General features: G+C 42.5%; 2 long non-coding RNA genes across 5 annotated transcripts in view; one reads left to right on the top strand and one right to left on the bottom strand.

The window, feature by feature from the left end:
- Positions 1-6,979: 6,979 nt before the first annotated feature.
- On the bottom strand, positions 6,980-13,900 carry LOC113903510. Its single transcript, XR_003514157.1, has 6 exons — positions 13,669-13,900; positions 12,705-12,893; positions 10,502-10,558; positions 10,181-10,302; positions 9,568-9,653; positions 6,980-7,718 (listed from the first exon to the last, which is right to left on the bottom strand). It is a non-coding gene; the product is annotated as an uncharacterized LOC113903510 (long non-coding RNA).
- Positions 12,739-22,239, top strand: part of LOC113903509 — a 90,578-nt gene continuing 81,077 nt past the window's right edge. For all 4 annotated transcript variants that reach the window (XR_003514156.1, XR_003514154.1, XR_003514153.1 and 1 more), the window contains exons 1-2: positions 12,739-12,825; positions 18,744-18,834. This is a non-coding gene — a long non-coding RNA (uncharacterized LOC113903509). The remainder of the gene's footprint in view (positions 12,826-18,743; positions 18,835-22,239) is intronic.

The raw sequence follows: 22,239 nt of genomic DNA, 5'->3' as shown, positions 1-22,239 counted from the left end.
TTTCCCAGCATCAGGGTCTTTTCCAATGAATCAGTTCTTTGCATCAGGTGGCCAAAATATTGGAGTTTCAGCTTTAGCATCAGTCCTTCCAATGAATATGCAGGCCTGATTTCCTTTAGGACTGACTGGTTTGATCTCCTTAGAGTCCAATAGCTGTTCAGAACTAAATGGAAGAGTTTAGCATCATCTTATGTATTTTTTTTAGTTTCATGGCCACAAATGCCTGAACCACGAATTGAAAATATGCTATAAGGTGAAAGGATCGATGATCACAGCAGAGAGAGGTCTGGGGAAGATTTACCAGGATTCTGTTAATTCAGAGCTCGAGAGGTAATCTTCCAAGAAAGTAAGATGATGGTCCAAAAACCCCACAGCTGCTGAGGGCCCAAACCAGAAGAGCCTAGGTGTTTCTGACAGCTGGCTCCATCCTGCTTCTAGAACAACATGGTTCAAAAGACACTGAAGGAAAGTCTGTTATATCATAGTTTAGAATGGGAGGCTGAGGATGGATGCATTCAAATTATAGATATTTTTGAAAGAAAGATATAAAAAGTTTAATGTGATAGTAATAGGGAACCTATGAAGATTTCAGCCTGGTGGATTTATCTTCAGAATTCAACAGAGTGCTCCAACAGAAGCCCATTTCTCCAGGGACTACACATTCTCAGGGGCGGACTCTGCCATCTCGGGACTTGTGTGCAGCACAGGTCCTCAGAGTGAAGCCGCTATAGCACTCCCTTGTCTGGGACACTCCAATGTCCAAATAAAAAAAGTAAAGAAATGGGGACTTCCCTGGTGGTCCAGTGGCTGAGACTGTACTCCCAATGCAGAGGGCCCCGGTTTGATCCCTGATCAGGGAACTGGATTCTTCCTGCAGCAACTAAGATTTTGCATGCTGCAATGAAGATCATAGATCTTGTGAAGCTAAATAAACAACAAAAAATGCAAAATGATAAAAAAGAGAGGTAAAAAAAATAGGCATAAGAAGAACAAACTACTATGTATAAAATAAATCAGCTGTAAAATTATGCAGTACAGCCTGGGAATAGAGCCAGTATTTTATAATAACTTTAAATGGAGTATAATCTAGAAAAATATTGTATCACTTTGCTATACACCTGAAACTAATGTAATATTTTAAATCAACTATACTAAGGAGATCCAACCAGTCCATTCTGAAGGAGATCAGCCCTGGGATTTCTTTGGAAGGAATGGTGCTAAAGCTGAAACTCCAGTACTTTGGCCACCTCATTCGAAGAGTTGACTCATTGGAAAAGACTCTGATGCTGAGAGGGATTGGGGACAGGAGGAGAAGGGGACGACAGAGGATGAGATGGCTGGATGGCATCACTGACTCGATGGACATGAGTCTGAGTGAACTCCGGGAGTTGGTGATGGACAGGGAGGCCTGGCGTGCTGCGATTCATGGGGTCGCAGAGTCAGACACGACTGAGCAACTGATCTGATCTGATCTGATCTGATACTTCAATAAAATTTTTTTAAAAGGAATAGATGAAAAGAGAAATATATATGTTATTCTTTTAAGGTACTTTTTTCTAAAGTATTCTTTGATAAGCTTTGTTTCAGGACAGGAAATAAAAGAAGTTTGCATTTCCTTTCACTACAGCAGTGACCATACCAACCACAGTTTCTGTGGTCAAACTACCGTTCTCTGATTTTTCTGATGCCCTATTTTCACTGCTATGAGTTAGCATCTATTAGCATTAACTATAGGAGAAGGCAATGGCACCCCACTCCAGTACTCTTGCCTGGAAAATCCCATGGATGAAGGAGCCTGGTAGGCTGCAGGCCATGGGGTCACTAAGAGTCAGACACGACTGAGCGACTTCACTTTCACTTTTCACTTTCCTGCATCAGAGAAGGAAATGGCAACCCACTCCAGTGTTCTTGCCTGGAGAATCCCAGGGACGGGGGAGCCTGGTGGGCTGCTGTCTGTGGGGTCGCACAGGGTCGCACACGACTGAAGCGACTTAGCAGCAGCAGCAGCAACAGCATTAACTATTCTTCTCCTAAAAGGCGTTTACTATTTATTTAACATCCACAGCAATCAAGACAAAATTCAAAATAGATGCAGACAATACCCAGAGGATACTGGGACACAAAGACCAGAATCTTCATTTATTTATTTTTTGCTGAAGTAAAAGAATGATAACCCCTTCCCATCAGGTTTTTGATGTTGCTTTATGAAGACAGCGTGCCAAGCAAACGTAGCAACTGATAAGACCGTTTCAACAAAGGGGTCATTATCTTCAGACTTTTAAAGTAAATGTTCCAGTTTGGCATAATTTTATTCAGGTACCCTTTCAAGAGAGCCTGTGTTTATATTTTGTATTTTACCTGAGTAGAAAAACATCTCGTTTCTCGTACTTAGGAAGTGGTTTTAGCACTTGGAAAGACCTCAGTCACAGGGTGTGATAAGCAGGGCTGGCACAGCTGGAGGTTCTGACAATACCTGCCTGGGGCAACCCACTGTGAGGAGAAACCATCCAGAAATCACACACTAGGGTTAAGCCGTTTGGGGATTTGCATCAATTTGCCCAAATGAATGACGAAAAACCAAAGAAATCACTCAGTCTAGTGTTTATACATCAAACGGTTTCTTATAAACCTTTGGTTACAACTGTTTTTCACCTATTAAGACAAGTCTCAAAACTCCTGAAAGTTTAGCTAATTTACAGTTTATCACAGTACCATTTTTTTAAGGGTTTTTTTTTTTTTTTTTTTTGATGTGGATCATTCTTTAAAGTTTTTTTTTAAATTAAAATTTTTTTTATTTTTGACTGTGCTGAGTCTTTGTTGCTGCACACGGGCTTTTTCTAGCTGCAGAGAGCAGGGGCTACTCTTGTTGCAGAACACGGACATCGCACTGTGGTGGCTTCTCTTGCTGCAGAGCTCGTCCTCTGGGCCTGTGGGCTCCAGCAGCTGTGGTGGACAGGCTCAGTTGCTTCTCGGCATGTGGAATCTTCCCAGACCAGGGCTCGAACCCCCTGTCCCTTGCATTGGCAGGTGGATTCTTGACCACTGGACCACCAGGGAAGTCTCATCTTTTAAAGTCTTTATTGAATTTGTTGCAATGCTGCTTCTGTTGTTTATGTTCTGATTTTCTGGCCCTGAGGCGTGTGGGATCCTAGCTCCCTAACCAATGATTGAACCCACTCTCCCCACACTGGAAGGTGACGTCCCAAACACTAGATCACCGTGGAAGTCCCACAACAGCATTTTTTTCCTGCTGTTCTCTTTTACTATTCTGCTTCCTTTGAGCCGTTTTCTGTATCTCAGCCTTTGGGATCAGCATCAGGCTTCTTTGGCACAAAGCTGCTGGGGACTTTGCATCCTCTTTTCCCTCTGCCTCTACTAAATCCCATGGATGCAGGAGCCTGGTGGGCTACAGTCCATGGGGTCGCAAAGAGTCGGGCATGACTGAGCACAGCACAGCAGTGCTTTAGTAGCTCTGGGGTCAGCCTGCACCCCCTCTATGTGGCCAAATTTCAGTTATCACAAGACAGTTGCATTTGCATATCTGAATGATGTATCAAAGTGAATTTTCCAGTGAGAGACTGTTCGACACACACACACACACACTCTCTACTCTCTGACTGTTCCCTCCCTTGTTTCCTTGGCTGCTCCATACTCAGCCCTTGTGGGGTTCCATAGGGCTCTGCCCAAGGTTGGTTCTCTCTTCCTGAAACACCTCACTTATTCCCAAGGATTTGAATTACCACGCGTCTATGTGTTAATGACTCAAATTTGCCAGATTTTTCTATTAAGTCTGTGAATCTAACTGCTTACTTGACATCTTGACCCAGAAAACTTTCAGACAACGTAACCATCATCACAAAAATGGAACACATTCACACCTTCTGTTCCCATCCTGCACTTAGGTATGTGCTTTATCCAAGATGCACAGCCATCCTCCAAGATGCTGGCCAACATCCAGGACACCCGTTTTCTTCTCCCTCCTTTTCCCTGTCTACCTCCAACAAGTTCTCAGCATCCTAGACACGAATCGTAGGCGTTCATCTGAGACATCTTTGCAAAGGGAACAATTCAGTCTTCCCGTGGCTCCTAAGAAAATATCCCGAGATGATGTGGCTGACAAGGTCATCTGTGTCCTCACTTCTCTGCTTGCCTCCCCTGCGTCCTTGTCCTCCCTGCTCGCCACACTCCAACCACACTCACCTTGCCCAACCCCATGTCAGACACACATGAGATGCTCAGTCCAGCTCACTGGGTTAACTCTCACCTCACACCTACCTAACTCTTCTCTCCTCCGAGGTCGCCTAGGGTCCTTCCTGTTTCTTTTTACTTGTGTGTGTGTTAAGTTGCTTCAGTCACTTTGTGAACCCATGGACTGTAGCCTGCCAGGCTCCTCTGTCCATGGGATTCTCCAGGCAAGAACACTGGAGTGGGTTGCTATGCCTTCCTCCAGGGGATCTTCCTGATACAAGTATCAAACCTGTGTCCCTTGCATCTCCTGCATTGGCAGGTGGGTTCTTTACCATGAGTGTGGCCTGGGAAGTCCCTTTCTTTTTACTTGGTTCTTTTTATTGTATATTTTTGTATGGCAATATATTTTTAAAATTAATTCTTTGTACATGTTTGTTTGTTTGGCTGCATTGGGTCTTAGTTGTGTCGTGTGAGATGTTTCACTGTGGTTCTCAGACTGTCTTTGGTTTTGTGTAAGGGTAATTGCCCCTTGGCATGTGGGATCTTTGTTCCTGCATCAGGGATTAAACCCATGTCCTCTGCATTGCAAGGCAGATTCTTAATCACTGGACCCCCAGGGAAGTCCCTTGGCAATGTATTTTTAAATAAAAGTTATAGCTGTGCATGGTTTAAGAGCTGAATTGTTTTCACGGTTTTTAACTCCCAAATCCCAGTTCCCTGAACTTCCCCCTCCATTTTCTGCTCCCTAAGGCATCTACTTTCAGCAGTTTTAATTGATTCTTTTGGTAACATTCACTTCATCACTAAATAACATCAGTTCAGTTCAGTTCAGTTCAGTCAGTCAGTCGTGTCTGACTCTTTGCGACCCCATTGACTGCAGCACGCCAGGCCTCCCTGTCCATCACCTGGAATTTACTCAAACTCATGGCCATGGAGTCGGTGAGGCCATCCAACCATCTCATCTTCTGTCGTCCCCTTCTCCTCCCGCCTTTAATCTTTCCCAACAGCAGGATCTATGCAAATGAGTCAGTTCTTCGCATCAGGTGGCCAAAGTATTGGAGTTTCAGCTTCAGTATCAGTCCTTCCAATGAATATTCAGGACTGATTTCCTTTAGGACTAACTGGTTGGATCTCCTTGCAGTCCAAGGGACTAGCAAGAATCTTCTCCAACATTACAGTTCAAAAACATCAATTCTTGGGCGCTCAGCTTTCCTTATAGTCCAACTCTCACATCCATACATGACTACTGGAAAAACCATAGCCTTGACTAGATGGACCTTTGTTGGCAAAGTAATGTCTCTGCTTTTTAATATGCTGTCTAGGTTGGTCATAACTTTTCTTCCAAGGAGCATGCGTGTTCTAGTTTCATGGCTGCAGTCACCATCTGCAGTGATTTTGGAGCCCCCCAAAATAAAGCCTGTCACTGTTTCCATTGTTTCCTCATCTATTTGCCATAAAGTGATGGGACCAGATGCCATGATCTTACTTTTCTGAATGTTGAGTTTTAAACCAACTTTTTCCTCTAACATACTTACTTACTAAATAACATATTAACTACTTAATTTTCCTGTTTAGGTGTCATCTATTGATTTCTCCATATGAAAGATGAGGATTTAATTCTCCTCCCGAACAAACCTTTGCGATATCCTTGGACACTTTCTAATTCCCTATTCTTCCAACATGAGTTATAATTTCAGTTAGGTTACACTGTGTGGTGTTTGCATTATTATTATGTTACTATTTAAAGCTGAGCCAAATGGTTGTGGATGAACAATGTTGCCTGCTGTATCAGTGAAAAAGGATGTTGCTGCCATCAAGCCAGCAGCCACTGTAGCTGCCGGACTGTGTGTACCCTGAGGGGATTCAGGATGGAGAAAGTAGGAAACTGGCCCTAGACAGCTAAGGTTCATGTCAAAGGAATGAATTCAGTGAGCCCAGACTCTTGTATTTTCCCATATATGCAAAGTGTCAAATTCATTAACTTAAGATATCCGGTTTTCTTTAACTAACAGTCATCTTTGGATGTTCTGACTAACTGGTTTTTGTTACAATCCCCCCTATAGGTCCTGGCTCCTCACTGAAATCTTCAGAGCAGTCCCTCAGAGATACCTGAGAGGCTGCCTTCTGGGCTTAAGTCCGCAGTATGTCTGCTGAATAAAACATAGTTCTCAACTTCTATTGTTGTGCATTTTTCAGTCAACATAGTAAACTAGGTTTTTCCTCACTAGGGTTAACTATTGCCTTTATAGAGGGCAGGCAGGAGGCTAACTGCTTATGTATTTATCACTAATTATCCACCTCTCACTTCCACGTGTGTTAGTATTGCTCAATAAAATCAATCCTGGGTATTCTAATATTTTTTCTTCTTGAAAAAGCTTTTCCAGGAAACTTCTGACCTAAATTTGTTCTCGATTTGTGCCAATTTGGGTTCTCCAGGAAGCAGACACCAAGATGGTATTTGAAGGGCAAAGAGATTTATTAGGACAATTGCCTGGGCGAGGGGAACATAAAGGGGCAGGAGGAGGCAGGGAGAGCCTTCAGACGGGGATGCAGGTCTGACACCTGGGAAGGGAGAGGAGGAAGGAAGGAAGGTGTGGTAGGAAGAATCTCAGACTGCACTGTGGCTCCTGGAAACCTCAGGGTGGCAGCCGGAGTCTCCTTAGAAGAATGCTATGTCCGGCAGAAGAGACCAGCTGTAGGAACCCTGCAATTGCAGGAAGGGGGACACCTTCCAGGGCCTGAGAGTGGGCTCTTGTCTAACACTTGGAAGTGAATTCATCGAGGAGACACATGAGCTGACAAAACAAAGATTTTATTGTGAAGGGGCACCCAGGCGGAGAGCAGCAGGTTAAGGGAAACCAGGAGGGCTGCTCTGCCACGTGGCTCACAGTGTCAGGGTTTATGGTGATGGGGTTAGTTTCTGGGTTGTCTCTGGCCCATCATCTTGTTTGGCCCAAGTCGGTCTGACTTAGGGTTCTTCTTGGTGGCACTGGCATCTCCCAGCTGAGATGGATTCTCATGTGAAGGATTCTGGGAGGTTGGTAGGACATACTGTGGGCTGGTGCCTCCTCCCTCCTTTTGGCCCCTCCCAAATTCTCCCAGTTAGTTTTCAGCAGCAGCACCATCTTCCTTATCAGGACCTCCTGCTGTGAGACAACTCATCCAAGTGGTTATCATCATGTCTGGCCAAGGCAGGCTGTTTCGCTCAATGGTCCCCTAACACTGCCATGCTGAGGCATTGTCTGGGAGCCGCCAGCTGGAAGCTGTCACTGACTGCTTCCCTTCTGCAAGTTATCGCCTGAAGGAAGGGCTGAACAGCCATCCCACATCTTTACAGGCTGGAATGGCTCCTGGTTTTCTGCTCCAAAGGGCCACAAAATGAGGCTGGAGACCTTGAGAACTTTCACCATCTCATGGTTTCCATCTTATTTCTTAGCTGTTTGCTTCTTCATCTGAGTTCTTTCTCTGTAGCTTCCTGAGGAAGAGTCCATGAGTTTTTGAAAGCTTGCATCTCTGAAAATGTCTTTATTCTACAGGGAAGGAAAATTTGCCACCTCAAAATGTCTCCTTGGCATACAAATTATTTTGAGCTGAAAGCAATCGAGGCCCCAAAGACACAGAAAGTCACTTTCCCCTTTCCCCTTACCTGCCTAAAGAATTTAGATAAAGGGCCTTTTTCCAGAATAGGTCTATTACTGGAGATGTTTGCAAAGATTACAGGCCAGGTGTGGTTGGGGAAATTTGGCAGGGCCCAGAAATCGGAGTCCACTCTGTGTCCCATTGTCTCTGCTGACCCAGCAAACATTTGTCTGCCAAACATTTGTTTTCTCATCCTCATGTCGATTGCTCCCTCCCCTTTAAAGTCCAAAACCACTACCCCAACATCCTCTTTTGGTTTCAGCTGAACATGCTCTTTAAGATGAGAGCTTTGGCCATTTTGGCAAATTACTCAGTTTTCCTGAGTCTCTCCTATGTGTGTTGTTGCTGTTTAGTAGTTAAGTCATGTCCGACTCTTTTGTGACCCCATGAACCTCCAGGCTTCTCTGTTCATGGGATTTCACAGGCAAGAATACTAGAGTGGTTTGCCGTTTCCTTCTCCAGGGGATCTTCCAACCCAGGGATTGAACCCTTGTCTACTGCATTGGTGGGCAGATTCTTTACCGCTGAGCCACCAGAGCAGCCCCTCTCCTGTGTATGCGTGTTATTAAACTCTTGTTTGATACGTAGAGGGACAGAGGAAATTTCTCCCTCCAGAAGAACTCTCATACTTAACAAACAGCTGTGCATAGGTATCTAGATAAGAAATAACTTCCCTTCAAAACTCTGCAGGCATTTTGTTCTGTTTTCTCCTACCTTCTAGTATTGCTCTTAACAACTTTAAAGTCATTCCAGTTCTTGACCCTTAGCTCCAGTGTTCTGAAACACAGTGGTAATGTGTCTCAGCACATTTTTCAGGCATCCTGGGGTTCTTAATTTGGAAACTCATTTTGAGACTTGGGGAAATTTATATGCATAATTTCCTTAGTGTTATATTCTCATTTATTTTCTCAGCTTTTTTCTTCAACTCTTAATTAGCACCTATAAATTTCTTATGATTTTTTCCTCTTATTTTTCCTTTTTAATTTCTGGGACATTTTCTCAATTTTAACTTCAAAACCTTTCAGAAATTAACATTTTTTCTCCTATTATATATTAAGTTTAAACACAACATTTGTCTCAGGAAAACTTCTTTTAAAACATTGTTCTTATTTTATGGATAGAATATCTTCTCTTATTTTGTTCTGAAGAAATTCACAAAGTTTTTTTTTTTTTTTTTTTAAGCTTTCTTTCCTTCCTTTTTATACATTTTTATTCTTGCTTAGTTTGCTTTGACTTCTGTTTTTCTTACTACAAGGCTTTTTCTGATGCCTGCTGATCCTTGGCTGTTCACTCATATTTAATGGTTGGATGCTCGAAGCTGACTGACAGTGGTGGGCATACGGGCATGGTTTTTAACTGAGATTCCTCAGAATCTCACATGGAAAATGGGGATACTTATGGTGTTATCTCATAGGGCTGCTGTTAGATAACATGGGTCAAGAGTGCATCATGGCCCCAGCATGGAGATAGTACCAGATAACACTAACTGAAGAAAAGGAGCAGGTAGCCTCCTGGACATAACTGCCCGCCCCCCCTCCCCCCAAGGGAAAGCAGCTGGAGATTCATTCCTTGTGGACTGATACTCCAAGATGAGAACAGCAGAACACTCTAGAGAGGAGGATGGGCCCTGCCCAGATAGAGGAGACCACGTATTTCTCATTCTTGAAGTCAGGAGACCTAGCCAACTGCACATGTACAGGAAGTATCCTTGGAGGTCAAAAGGGAGTGATGTCAACCTACCCATAGGCCTCTTCGCCTGAATCCATCTTGGCTGAGAGATGAACACGTAGCTATAGGAGGATCCTGAGTTATACAAAATACAGACTCTGAAACAGGCAAATCAAAATCATTGGTCAAGGAAACTTGGAAGAAATGCCCCTTAAAAGTGACTCAAACACCCATGAGGGTGTGACTCTCCCACTAAGTCTGCCCATGTGTCTACCAATAGGTACTGTACTCTTTTCCTCCTAATAAATACTTTACTTGTTTCACTACTTACTGTCTTGTGGGAATTCTTTTCTGCAAAGCTGAAGGGCCAAGACCTTGTTGCTGACCTTTGCTCTAGGGGCTAGGATTCAGCACTCTCACGGTCATGACCTGACCTCAGTCTCTGGCCAAGAACAAAATCTCTGCTTGCTTCAAGTTACTGCAGGCCAAGGCCACCCGAGATCAATTTGAGTCTCGGCTGGACACTCTTGAATCTCTCTGTGACTTGGGAAGTTACTTAACTTCTCCATATATTGGTTTTATTTATCTGTACAATGGGATTATAATTTTGCTGCCTCAAAGAGTTATGAGGGTTCGATGAGGTAATGCATACAAAATGTTGGGAATATGGCTTGACCTCGCTTACAGTTAGTGGTCAATATCCCAGACGGTGTCCCCTCACTGAATCACTTCTTCATGTCCTTGTTTGGGAATTTAAGGAGATGTGGTTGGAAAACTGATTCTGGTTCCTTCAGAGCAGAGACACATCTGGAATAAATGTTTTCGTTTAGTTAGTAGAGCTCTGCTCTTCCAAACAGACACAAGCTAGACCGTTGCTGAAGGGTGTATTTAAAAAGAAATAAATTCATGGTCAGCATCGTCTAAACTTCAGGATAGAATCTAAACTCCAAACCCACATCAACTGCTTATTGGCCCTTAAGAAACCCACCAGACATGAGATCCCAACCTGGTTCACAGCTCGGGAGCATCGGAGGAAGATGGTGAGTGAGTGTTTACAAAGCTCCTGTGAGAAAAAAATGTCTGGTCAGATTCTTTAGAATAACGACAACTGCAGAACTGAATCTAGATTGTTAGTTTTTTGAGGGCAAAGGGGTTGAGGTTGGGATGGCTTTGACCTTCCATTTTAAGGAAATCAGTGAGGAATGACCCTCTGAAGACTGGGAGCTAAGATCAGTGACGCAAGCAACGTTGTGTCTCTCGGTAACAAGGGTCTTTAGCATTTAAAGGCATTCCCATGATGCCTTCCCCTCCCACACCATTTCCTCCTGGGCCCCTGGAATAGAAGACACACATCTTAGCCCCTTCGCAGAGGAGAAACTGCCTCCTTGGAATTGGTCATTTTACTTGAAATTGGGATCTGCCACCTCAGAATTGGTGATTTTACCCTAGTTTAAACAGTTTCTCCGAGTAAGCAGTGGCTTCTATCTGAGAAAAAGCGAAGTCGAAGAAGTGTTAAAAATCATGATTTGACAAAGATACTCAGAAAGTTGATTGAATATTTAGCTCTTGTGTTTAAAAATAACCATGGCTGTGGCTTCTTTTTTTTCCTTTTGCCTGTGTCACGTGACATATAGGACCTTAATTCCCAGACAAGGGATCGAACCCTCACCCCCTGCATTGGAAGCATGGAGTCTTAATGACTGGACCACCATGAAAGTCCAAGCATGGCTTCTTAAAGGTCTCTTTGGTTAAATCTACAATAAAAGACATCATTCACTAGAACAGACTAAACACTAAATTGCTTGAAAATGTGCTTGTCATACATGTTTGATTGTTTAGAAGTAGATTTTAAATACTTCATGCAAAAGTATTTCAAGGAAGTATGCCTTAATAAGTAAAGTACGCACTTTTTCCTTTTGGTACACTGAAATAATTAATACATGCATTGTTATTCAGTGTATAGGAAGAGTGCTTTATTAAATGAGTGATAAATATTTTGGTTGAGAGGTTTCAAGACATAAGATGCAGAGGACTGGGCTGGAAGTTTGCGGTTAGTTGATGCAAACTGTTATATATAGAATGGGTGGACAGTAAGGTCCTGCAGCATAGCACAAGGAACTATATTCAATATCCTGTGATAAGCCATAATGAAAGAGAATATGAAAAAGGATATATATGTATAACTGAATCACTTTGCTGTACAGCAGAAATTAACACAACACTGTAAATCAACTCTACTGCCATAAAAAAAAAAAAAAAAAAAAGCCTGGACGGGTGGTTTTGTAAGAGTTCCCAGAAGGAGTGAAGACAGCAGGAAAGTTGCCAGCCTCCTCTCCTTCCCTGCGTACGAGCAGAATTGTGGACGCGATTGACCGAATGATGACAGTGAATATTTCCCCTGAAATTACAGGAAATGTAATTTCAGTGCTTGTAGTTTTTTTTCCCCTATGACTTCTTGAAATTCCTTTATCTATTGCATTCCCACCCCCCCCTTCTTGAGGCTGAACTTCTGATGGACTTTCTCTGTGTGGCTCTGGGTTGTGTCTGACATTCGAAAATACCCTTTCCTTCTGGGGGATGGGCTAGGCCACATGGCTCTAGGGTGGGGTCAGGGAGGGTGACTGAGCTGGACACAGAAGCTTCTATTAATAGTAATTCAGAATTTCCTATAAGAGATCTCCTCTTCTCTGGGGGCATATTTCATCTTTTCAGACTTACGACAGCATAGATTGCAGGTCCAGTCATCCATGAGATAGGCAGCCTTTTAGTTATCATAGGTAATTTGTAGTCCAGGAGCTGACACTCTATTTACTTTCCTTCAGTAAAAATGGCTCATTCTTTGTGTGCTTGCTTGTTTTTTGGTAGAGAGGGAGACTTATATTTGTTTAATGCTTTTTGCTTTTCTTGGCATGTTTGCTGATAGCAACATATCAGCTGTATATTGGAAGAACTGGCCTCTTACCAGTGAATGTCTGGGAGATTTGGTTGGCTGTTCAGAGCTTTTGCTTGTTCCTTCCTAGAGCATGCACAACGGTAACTCTAGGAGGACTACCAGGATGTTCAAAGGACTTTGCACATTGCAAAACGCTCCTTATGGAGAAGTGTTTATTCTGAACATAGCAGGTGCTTGAAAAATTATTGATTAAACCTATTATGCAAGCCTGCAGTAACCTACCCCATTCAGTATTTCTTATTAGAGAGTCACTTACAGTTTGACCAGGGCTCCAAGTTTCAATCGTTTATCTTCTGCTGAGCTGGACAGCCTGTGTTTATCCCTGGCTCTGTGACTCACCAACCCCATTACCTAGGACAAGTCGCTGTCCGTAAGTGGTGAGTAGTAACAGATGGGTTCTTACTGTTGACAGAGTCCACTTGCTTGGTCATAGCTTGTTTAACTTCTGAAACAAGAGTTAAAAAACCCCCATTGAATTTACTGATGAGATGATATGACATATGGGATTTACTTTGAAATAACCCAGGGAATGGGGTGGGGGAAGTAAGGGAGGGTAGAGATGAAGTGAGATAGTCCATGAATTCAGAGCTGCTGAAGCTGAGTGATCAGTACCTGGCAATTCGTACTAAATAATTTTGAAATGTCTCATAATAAAAAGTGAAAACAAACAAACAAAGAAGTTTACTTCAAAGGATTCAGGATTTAACAGTTTGGAGACCAGCTTCTGAAATACCATTTGGTATGTTAGCACTTTTTTTTTTTTTTCGTTTTTAAACAAAGGAAAAGCCCTTCAGGTACTTGAGCCAAGTGGGAAAAACTATTAGGCCGGAGATTCTCAAGAGTAGCTGTGGGCTGACTCAGCCCGGCTCCTGGGCCACAGTGAAGTTTTGTCTAGTGGACCGGGTATTCCCCTGTCCCAGGCCGGCTTTGGCTGACTCATACAGCAAATCAGAGTTTCACATCTAACTGTTCTGGGCATTGTTTATCAAGGTTGGAACCCAAAGGCCTGGCTGAAATGAGGAGAGGCTATTTCACACCTTCTTTAAAGGTCACAACTTTCCTCCAGAGAAGCCTATTTTCCATCTGGAAGCTTCTATCTGATGTCACCCAAGCTAGGAACTTAAAAGGGGACATTTCCTAGAAGTACACTAAGCTCTTTGGTGACATTCATTTTAGGGTTAAAAAATCAGCTGAAACCATAAGCTGACTTGTTTACTTACAGGAGAGAAACGCCTGGTGAACGGGGAGTTCATGGTAACCTCAGCTGTTCAGACTGTCCTGACGGTGGACCAGCTATGTCACTGGGCCTCTGACTTCACAGGGCCATAGACCAGGACAGGCCACTGCCCTTGATCTTGACCCATTGATCAGACATGAATGGGTCAGGACCTCCTCTTCCATGGAGGCCAAAAGCGGGGTCAGAAACTTTGCTTGCTCGGTGCGCAGGCAGCTGCTGCCCTGGAGGACAGCTGAGAAGATTTCCCAAGTCAGTTTTCCTCTTGCTTTTCAGTCTGGAGCCTGAGCCTCGGGATGGGGTGGGGGTGGGACCACCTTCCTTAAGCTTTCCATGTGAGGGCCAGTCTGGTCTTGAGTCCGCTTCTCTCAACCCAAGGAAGCAATGTCCACTCTACATAGAATTTAGATACAAATCAAGCCAAAGATAAAAATCAAGCCATTGACATAACTGTGTCCTGAGAAGAGACGAGCCAATATTTGCCCATATTTAGAAAATAATTGTTTTTAATTGAAGTATAGTTGATTCACAGTATTGTTTCAAGTGTATAGCACAGCCATCCCATTACATATACATATGTGTGTGTGTATAACTGAACATGTATAACATATATATACATATACACATATATACACATGAACATGTATATTCCTTTTCAAATACTTTTTCCTTATAGGTTATTACATAATATAGAGTACAGTTTTCCCTGTGCTATACAGTAGGTTCTTGGTTATTTATCTGTTTTATGCATGGTAGTGTGTATATGATACTCTCAGTCTCCTGATTTATCCCTCCCTCCACCCCCCTTCACTTTCACTTTTCACTTTCATGCACTGGAAAAGGAAACAGCAACCCACTCCAATGTTCTTGCCTGGAGAATCCCAGGGACGGGGTAGCCTGGTGGGCTCCTGTGTCTGGGGTCACACAGAGTCAGACACAACTGAAATGACTCAGCAGCAGCAGCAGCAGTGGCCACCCCTCTTTCCCCTTTGGTAGCCATAAATTTGTTTTCTGTATCTGTGCGTCTGTTTATGTTTTCTACAATATATAGATTCATTTGTGTCATGTTTTTGATTCCACATATGTGATATCATATATTTGTCTTTCTCTTTCTGACTTACTTCACTAAGTATGGTAATCTCTAGGTCCATCCATGTGGTTGCACATGGCATGATTTCATTCTTTTGTATGCTTGAGTAGTTTTCCAGGGTATATATATACACCACATCTTCTTTATCCATTCATCTGTTGATGGACACCCAGGATGCTTCCCTGTCCTGGCTATTGTAAACAGTGGCTGCAATGAACACTGGGGTGCGTGTATCTTTTTGAGTTATGCTTTTCATCTTTCCCAGATATATGCCCAGGAGTGGGATTGCAAGATCAGATGGTAGCTCTGTTTTTAGTTTTTGAGGAAGCTCCATACCGTTCTCCACGGTTGACTCACATTTTTCATACCTTAAATAACTATGTGGTAACTGTGGCATCTCCATTTTACACAGAGGGAGAAGGGGCCATCCCAGATCATAGAGTGGGAGCGCAGCAAAGCTACAGCTCAAAGCGTTCTTCAGCTGAGCTCTTTCTATTTCACTGGAGCAGATGAGTAGCCCCAGGTTACAGCGGAGATTGTTCTAAAGGTGCGGAATTGTAGGAATTCCTAAGGGGTGGGATCACGTAGCATGGCCCTCATATCCCAGCATCCTCTGCAAACTCTTCTAATCTGCCCTGGATGGTAACTTTCTTCTCTTTCTCTCATCTCCTTAAAAATCTTCACAAGGCTCATCTCAAATGTCACCAACCTTCCCTGATCTTCCCAGTTATGATTAGTTCTATTCCAACCCCCCACCCCACTCCTCCACGATGCAGTTTTCTTAACCATTCTGTCTCAGTTTACTTTTTAAAAAAATATGTCTCACTTCCCTCCCTAGATTGCAAACAGCTTGAGGCAAAGGATACAGTTAAATAAATTTTAGTTTTTTATTAAAAATTATGACCTGTTAAACATGTAGAAAAGAATCAAATACACATGTTCTCACGAGGTTGAGATTATTAACCATCCTGGGGGTTGCTCTCTGATCACACATCCTTCCTTCCACTAGAGCCAACTGGAAACAATGTTGCACTGTTTGTATTCAGCAGCCACTTGTTTTCAGAAAGTTGAAGATTCATTCATATTGGTGTTTGTGGCTGTAGGTCATTGATTTCATTATGAATCTGGTGATGTATAATATTCTGTTGTAAGAAAATACCATGATTGATCCATTCTCCCATCAATAAACAATTGGGTTGTTTCTCACTTTCTTGCTTTTTCAACAATAATACCAGGAACATTCTTTTCATGTCCTTTGGTGTACATGTGAAAGAGATTCTCTGGGCTTCAATTGCATGTGTGTGTATGTAGTTTAAAAATCCTCCTGTACTCTGAGGTTGTAAGAATATTTGTTAAAGCTCACTGCTTTTCCTCTGACATTTAGGTTTATAATCTAACCTGTAATTCATTTTGGGTATGGTATACAGTAGGAATCCATTTTCTCATTTTTTCCTCCTCGTAATACATAACTACCCCTTTTAATTAGTAGCCCTTTTTAATGAATAGTCCATTTCATACACATTTCTCTGCAGTGTCCCTGGTAGAAGATGCAGTATTTCTGATCCCTGGTGTGCACCAGTGCAGCTGCACAGATTTTTACCTCTCTTACCCTGGGTTGAAATGTAAGTGGAAATAGATGCATTGGCTTATATAGTATCTCATCTGTTTGAAAGTTATACCTTAGTCATCAAAGAGCTATGGAATCAGGGGCTTGCACTGATGCTTTGAAGCAGGGGCTTGCACTGATGCTTTGAAGGAAGAAAATGTTAGGCTTGGGGTTATCAGTCATCAATTCAAAGCAAAGTGTGGAAGACAGGGTTTCCTCAGCAGCATTAAACAAATCCTGCGTGCATGTTAAGTTGTTTCGGTCATGTCTAACTGTCATCCTATGGACTGTGGCCTGCCCGGCTCCTCTGTCCATGGGGTTCTCCAGACAAGCATACTAGAGTGGATTGTCATTCCCTTCTCCAGGGAATCTTGCCAACCCAGGGATTGAACCCACGTCTCTTATGTCTCCTGAGTTGGCAGGCCAGTTCTTTACCACTGGCGCCACCTGGGAAGCTCCTAAACAAATCCTAGTTTCTCCTTTAGTTAGAGGGCAGATTGAGCTGAGTTCCGGCCTCAGGGACTGATCAGTTGATTAGCAGAGCTTTATGGAAGGTCGAATTCTTAGCCCTGGCAAGTCTCCTGCCAAAGTCAGGACTCTGATAGGAAAGAAGTAGAACCTTAAAGCTTGGGTTGGGGCAATCTGGGTATTTGTATTTATAAGCCACCGATATGCAAAACGGAGAAGGCAATGGCACCCCACTCCAGTACTTTTGCCTGGAAAATCCCATGGACAGAGGAGCCTGGTAGGCTGCAGTCCATAGGGTGGCTAGAGTCGGACGCGACTGAGTGACTTCACTTTCACTTTTCACTTTCATGCATTGGAGAAGGAAATGGCAACCCACTCGAGTGTTATTGCCTGGAGAATCCCAGGGACAGGGAAGCCTGGTGGGCTGCCACCTATGGGGTTGCACAGAGTCAGACACGACTGAAGCGACTTAGCAGCAGCAGCAGCAGCAGTAGATATGCAAAATCCCCTAGCCTTCTGTAGCCTGGGAAGTGGCCCACCCCTTCCCCCATTAAGAAAAAAGGGCTCTTTCTCTTTTATAAAAACAGCACTCGCTCCCTTCCTGAGGACCATGCAGAAGCTTTAAATGAGGTGGAGGCTGGTGTGGTCAGGCTAATGCCTGTCTTTGTATGGCACCTGCTCTTCCCTCCCCTCCAGACCACCAGATGCACCCGAGGTTAAATCCCAGGCTGGCACATGCTAAGGCATGGGAAGGAATTTGTACCCTCAAATCACTCCAGGCCCTGGCTACTCAGTCCTGGCAGGGACAGGAAATCTACATCTGAGAGTAACTCTTGGTGGTTCAGGATCAAGCCGAATCCATGTGTGTCTGGATAAAAAGGGTATTTGTCAATATGGAGCGACTCCTGTTAATTAGGAGGGCCCAACCTGGCAAGAGCCCAAGAACGAGGAGTTGGCTGACTTGCTTTGCTCAGAGAAAGTGATGGGCCATGGTCAATGAAGCAGAGATGCTGAAACTGCCATGGCAACCATGGAGGAAGGGATCAAAAGGCCCTGAGAGGTGGGCCTGCTGCAATGATTTGCTATTTAAGATGGAGAACTCACCAGCTGACACTGCTAACATTTAGGAGATCCTAAAGGATATCTATTTACTAAGATGATAAGAGACGTGCTGGCTACGGAAGCACTGACATTTCTGGGAGCTCAGTAGAGGTTGTCTTTTGTACATCAGGGATAATGGACACAGACATTGTTCCAGAATTGGGATCCCTAGTAGTCAAGGTGATGCCAGGTGGAAGCACCGAACACCATCTCGGAAACCAGGTGGGTGTAATGACCAGAGCGGGCCACAGAATTTGAATAGCACTCTTGCCTGGAAAATCCCATGGACGGAGAGCCTGGTGGGCTGCAGTCCATGGGGTCGCGAAGAGTCGGACACGACTGAGCGACTTCACTTTCACTTTTTACTTTCATGCATCGGAGAAGGAAATGGCAACCCACTCCAGTGTTCTTGCCTGGAGAATCCCAGGGACGGGGGAGCCTGGTGGGCTGCCGTCTACAGGGTCGCACAGAGTCGGACACGATCGAAGTGACTTAGCAGCAGCAGCAGCAGCATAGAGGTACATAGAGATGTTTACTAGAATGTATTGATCCTCAGACAAGAGAGATAGGCAGACTTGGAGGGTCTTAGTCAATGTTTAAATTCAAAGAACCTCAAAAACAGGTGAGCATAAGGCTGAGGTCAGTCACCACAATGGCAAGGTAGGGACCTTGCTCTTTTTCTGAATAGCTTTTAGATGTAAAACTCGATTGAAAGAGAGGCTGGCTTGCCATAAAGGACCCCAAAATATCATGGCAGTTGTGTAAAGAGGTGATTTTCCTGGTCTTTCTCCCAAAGGTTTACCTGGGTACCATATACTGAAGAAAGTCATGGAGCCACACCTTTTGAGGACTATTGGATGCAGGACAAGCTGACCTGATAGGGTCAGGTGAGTAGGGGCAGGTGGAGTAGGGGCAGGTGGAGATTAGGTGGTAAATGCAGTCTTAGCAGGTCCATCTCATAGCGGGTCTACTAAGGCACAGACTCACCCAGTGGCAATTTCCTGAATTCCTGGATGTATGATGAGAATTAACATGCCTAGTAAAATTAAGGCTGACACCCTAGGCTTCCTAAAGGCAGGACCAACTCTGGTACAACAGATGCTCCAGAACTTCCTATGGGATTAGACTCCAGGTAGACTTCCTGTAGAACACATTCTTGCTAGTTTCTTTTCCTGCCACATCCTGCTTCCCTCACTTCCCTTCCCACCACCCCCCCAAACACTCTCAATACTTGCATCTGAATTCAGTTTTAGGTCTTGCTGTTAAGGGAACTCAGTCTAAGACACGTACTATCTCAACTGTTTTCCCTTCATTTTATGCCTTTGCTGTTGTAAATCATAAAATGTTTTTCAAATATCCCATTAGAGTGTGCTTGGATCTTGACAAATATAATGAGTTTTTAAAAATGAATTGTTGGTGAATTTGATCATACACGTTTACTATCCCTTCTATGAGATAGACAAAATTTTCTCCTTTAATGTATTTAATGATAAAACATGTGACTTTCTATGTTAAACCATCTGGTTGCATTCCTGGCATGAATTCAGTGATGATTTTTTTTTTAAAGTATGTTCTTGGATTAATTTTGTACATATTTTGTATAAAATTTCTGTGACTGTGTTCAGGATTAATATTTTCTTTCTCATACTCTGATTCAATGATGAGGAGGTTATAATAATCTCATTGGATTCCTTGGGGACTTTTTCTGATTTTATATTCTCTTAAAGAATTAGTATATTCAATTGTTTGAATCCTTGAATAATTGGTAAAACTTGCTTCTAAACTTTTGGGGCCTGAATTTTCTTTGTGAGATGATACTCAATTATTGGTTAATTTTCTTTAAGGGTTCTATGACTATATATCTATTTTTGGCATTAATTTTTTTGTACTCAAGAAATAATTGATAAATGAATGAGTTACTTATCTTGGCATATGTTGAAGTCACTATGCTTTAAAAAGGAAGTTAATCTATCAACTAACAATAAACTGATGGGAATTCCCTAGCATTCTAGTGGTTAAGACTTCTCCTTCCAGTGTAGGGGGCACAGGTTTGATCCCTGGTTGTGGAGCTAAGATCCCACATGCCTCGTGGCCCAAAAAAACAAAAACATAAAATAGAAGCAGTATTGTAGCAAATTCAATAAAGACTTTAAAAATGGTCCACATCAAAAAAATTAAAACAAACAAAATGAAAAGAAAAGAATAAAATATTTAACTATAAACTTAAGGAGGAAAGCTATTTACGTACTGAAAACTACAAAACATTGCTGAAAGAAATTAAAGATGTCAGTAAATAGAACACAATCCATATTCATGAATCAGAAGATTAAAGACTGTTAAGATGTCAGTGGTACCCAAATTGACCTACCTACTTAGTGTAATCCCTATCAAAACCCCAATGATGCTTTTTTTAAGAAATAGAAAAATCTATCCTAAAGTTTAAATGAAATTTCAAGAGAGAGTTTGGTGAATCCCCAAGGAGCCAAAGCAATCTTAAAAAAGAAGAGTAAGCTTGGAGGCCTCACACTTCCTGATTTCAAAACTTACTGCAAAGGTGCAGTAAGCAGAACTATGATCCTGGCTTACAGACAGACCTATAGACCAGTGGGATGAAATAGAGAGCCCAGAAATAAACCTTTATACACATGGTCAAATTATTGTTGACATAGATGTCAAGATCATGGGGAAAGGAGAGTCTTTTCAACAAATACTGGGAAACTGAATATCTACACGCAAAGAATGAAGTTAGACCTTTACCTTATGAAAGTGAAGTGAAAGTGTTAGTTGCTCAGTTGTGTCCAACTCTTTGCAACCTCATGGACTGTAGCCCACCAGTCTCCTCTGTCCGTGGAATCCCCCAGGCAAGACTACTGGGGTAGGATAGCCATTCCCTTCTCCAGGGGATCTTTCAGGCCCAGGGGTTGAACCTGGGTTTCCAGCATTGCAGGCAGATTCTTTACCATCTGAACCACCAAGGAAGCCCCTTATCTTATATCACATACAAAAATTAGATAAAGTGTAAGAGCTCAAACTACCAAATTCTTTAAGGGTTCTATGACTACACAATATATCTATTTTTGGCATTAATTTTACCAAATTCTTAGACAAAACTATAGTGAAAAATCTTCATGGAATTGGATTTAGCAATAATTTCTTTGACATGACACCGAAAGCACAGGCAGCAAAGGAAAAAGAAAAGATAAATTGACTACTTCACAATTAAAAACTTCTGTGCATCAAAGGACACAATCAATTCAGGGAAAACATAAACCACAAAGTAGGAGACAATATTTGTAAATAATTTATATGATAAGAGATGAATATCCAGAATATATAAAGAACTCCTACAACTCAACAATAACAAAACAAATAACCTGATTTAAAAACGAGCAAAGGACTACTTATGAGAGCCGGGAAATGGAAGTGACTTAGATATTCATCGACACACGAATGGATAAAGAAGTTGTGGTATATCTACACCATGGAATATTACTCAGCTATAAAAAAGAACACATGTGAGTCAGAATGAGGTTCATCCACCTAGAGCATATTATACAGAGTAAAGTAACTCAGAAAGAAGGACAAATATCGTATATTAATGCGTATATAAGGAATCTATAAAGATGGTACTGATGATCCTGTTCACAGGGAAGCAAAAGAGATGCAGACATAAAGGACAAACTTTTGGACACAGCGGGGGAAGGAGAGGGTGGGATGACTTGAGAGAATGGCATATACATTGAAATATATACATTACCATATGTAAGAAGGATGGCCAGTGGGAATTTAGTCTATAACACAGGGAATCCAAAGCCTGTGCTCTGTGACCTCCTGTGGGTGGAATGGGGAGGGAGGTTCAAGAAGGAGGGGACATATGTATGCTTATGGCTGCTTCATGTTTATGTATGGCAGAGGCCATCACAATATTGGGAAGTAATTATCCTCCAATTAAAATAAAATAAAAAATTTTTTAAATGAACAAAGAACTTGGAGGCATTTCTCCAAAGAAGATATACTAATGGCCAATAAGTACCTGAAAATACACTCATCGTTCATCATTGCCTAAATGAAAATTAAAATCACAAAGAGAGAATCCCTCACACTCATTAGAATGGTAAATATATATATAAAAACACAGAAAACACTGTGTTGGTGGATATGCAAAGAAACTGGAATCCTTGTGCACTATTGGAAGGAATGTAAAATGCTGCAGCTGCAATGAAAAACGGAATAGTGGTTCCTCTAAAATTAAAAATAGAATTACCATCTGATCCATTTCTGGGTATATACCC

The sequence above is a fragment of the Bos indicus x Bos taurus genome, chromosome 13 (assembly GCF_003369695.1).
Source record: "Bos indicus x Bos taurus breed Angus x Brahman F1 hybrid chromosome 13, Bos_hybrid_MaternalHap_v2.0, whole genome shotgun sequence".
Lineage (NCBI taxonomy): Eukaryota > Metazoa > Chordata > Mammalia > Artiodactyla > Bovidae > Bos > Bos indicus x Bos taurus.
This window is presented reverse-complemented; position numbering and strand designations above follow the sequence as displayed.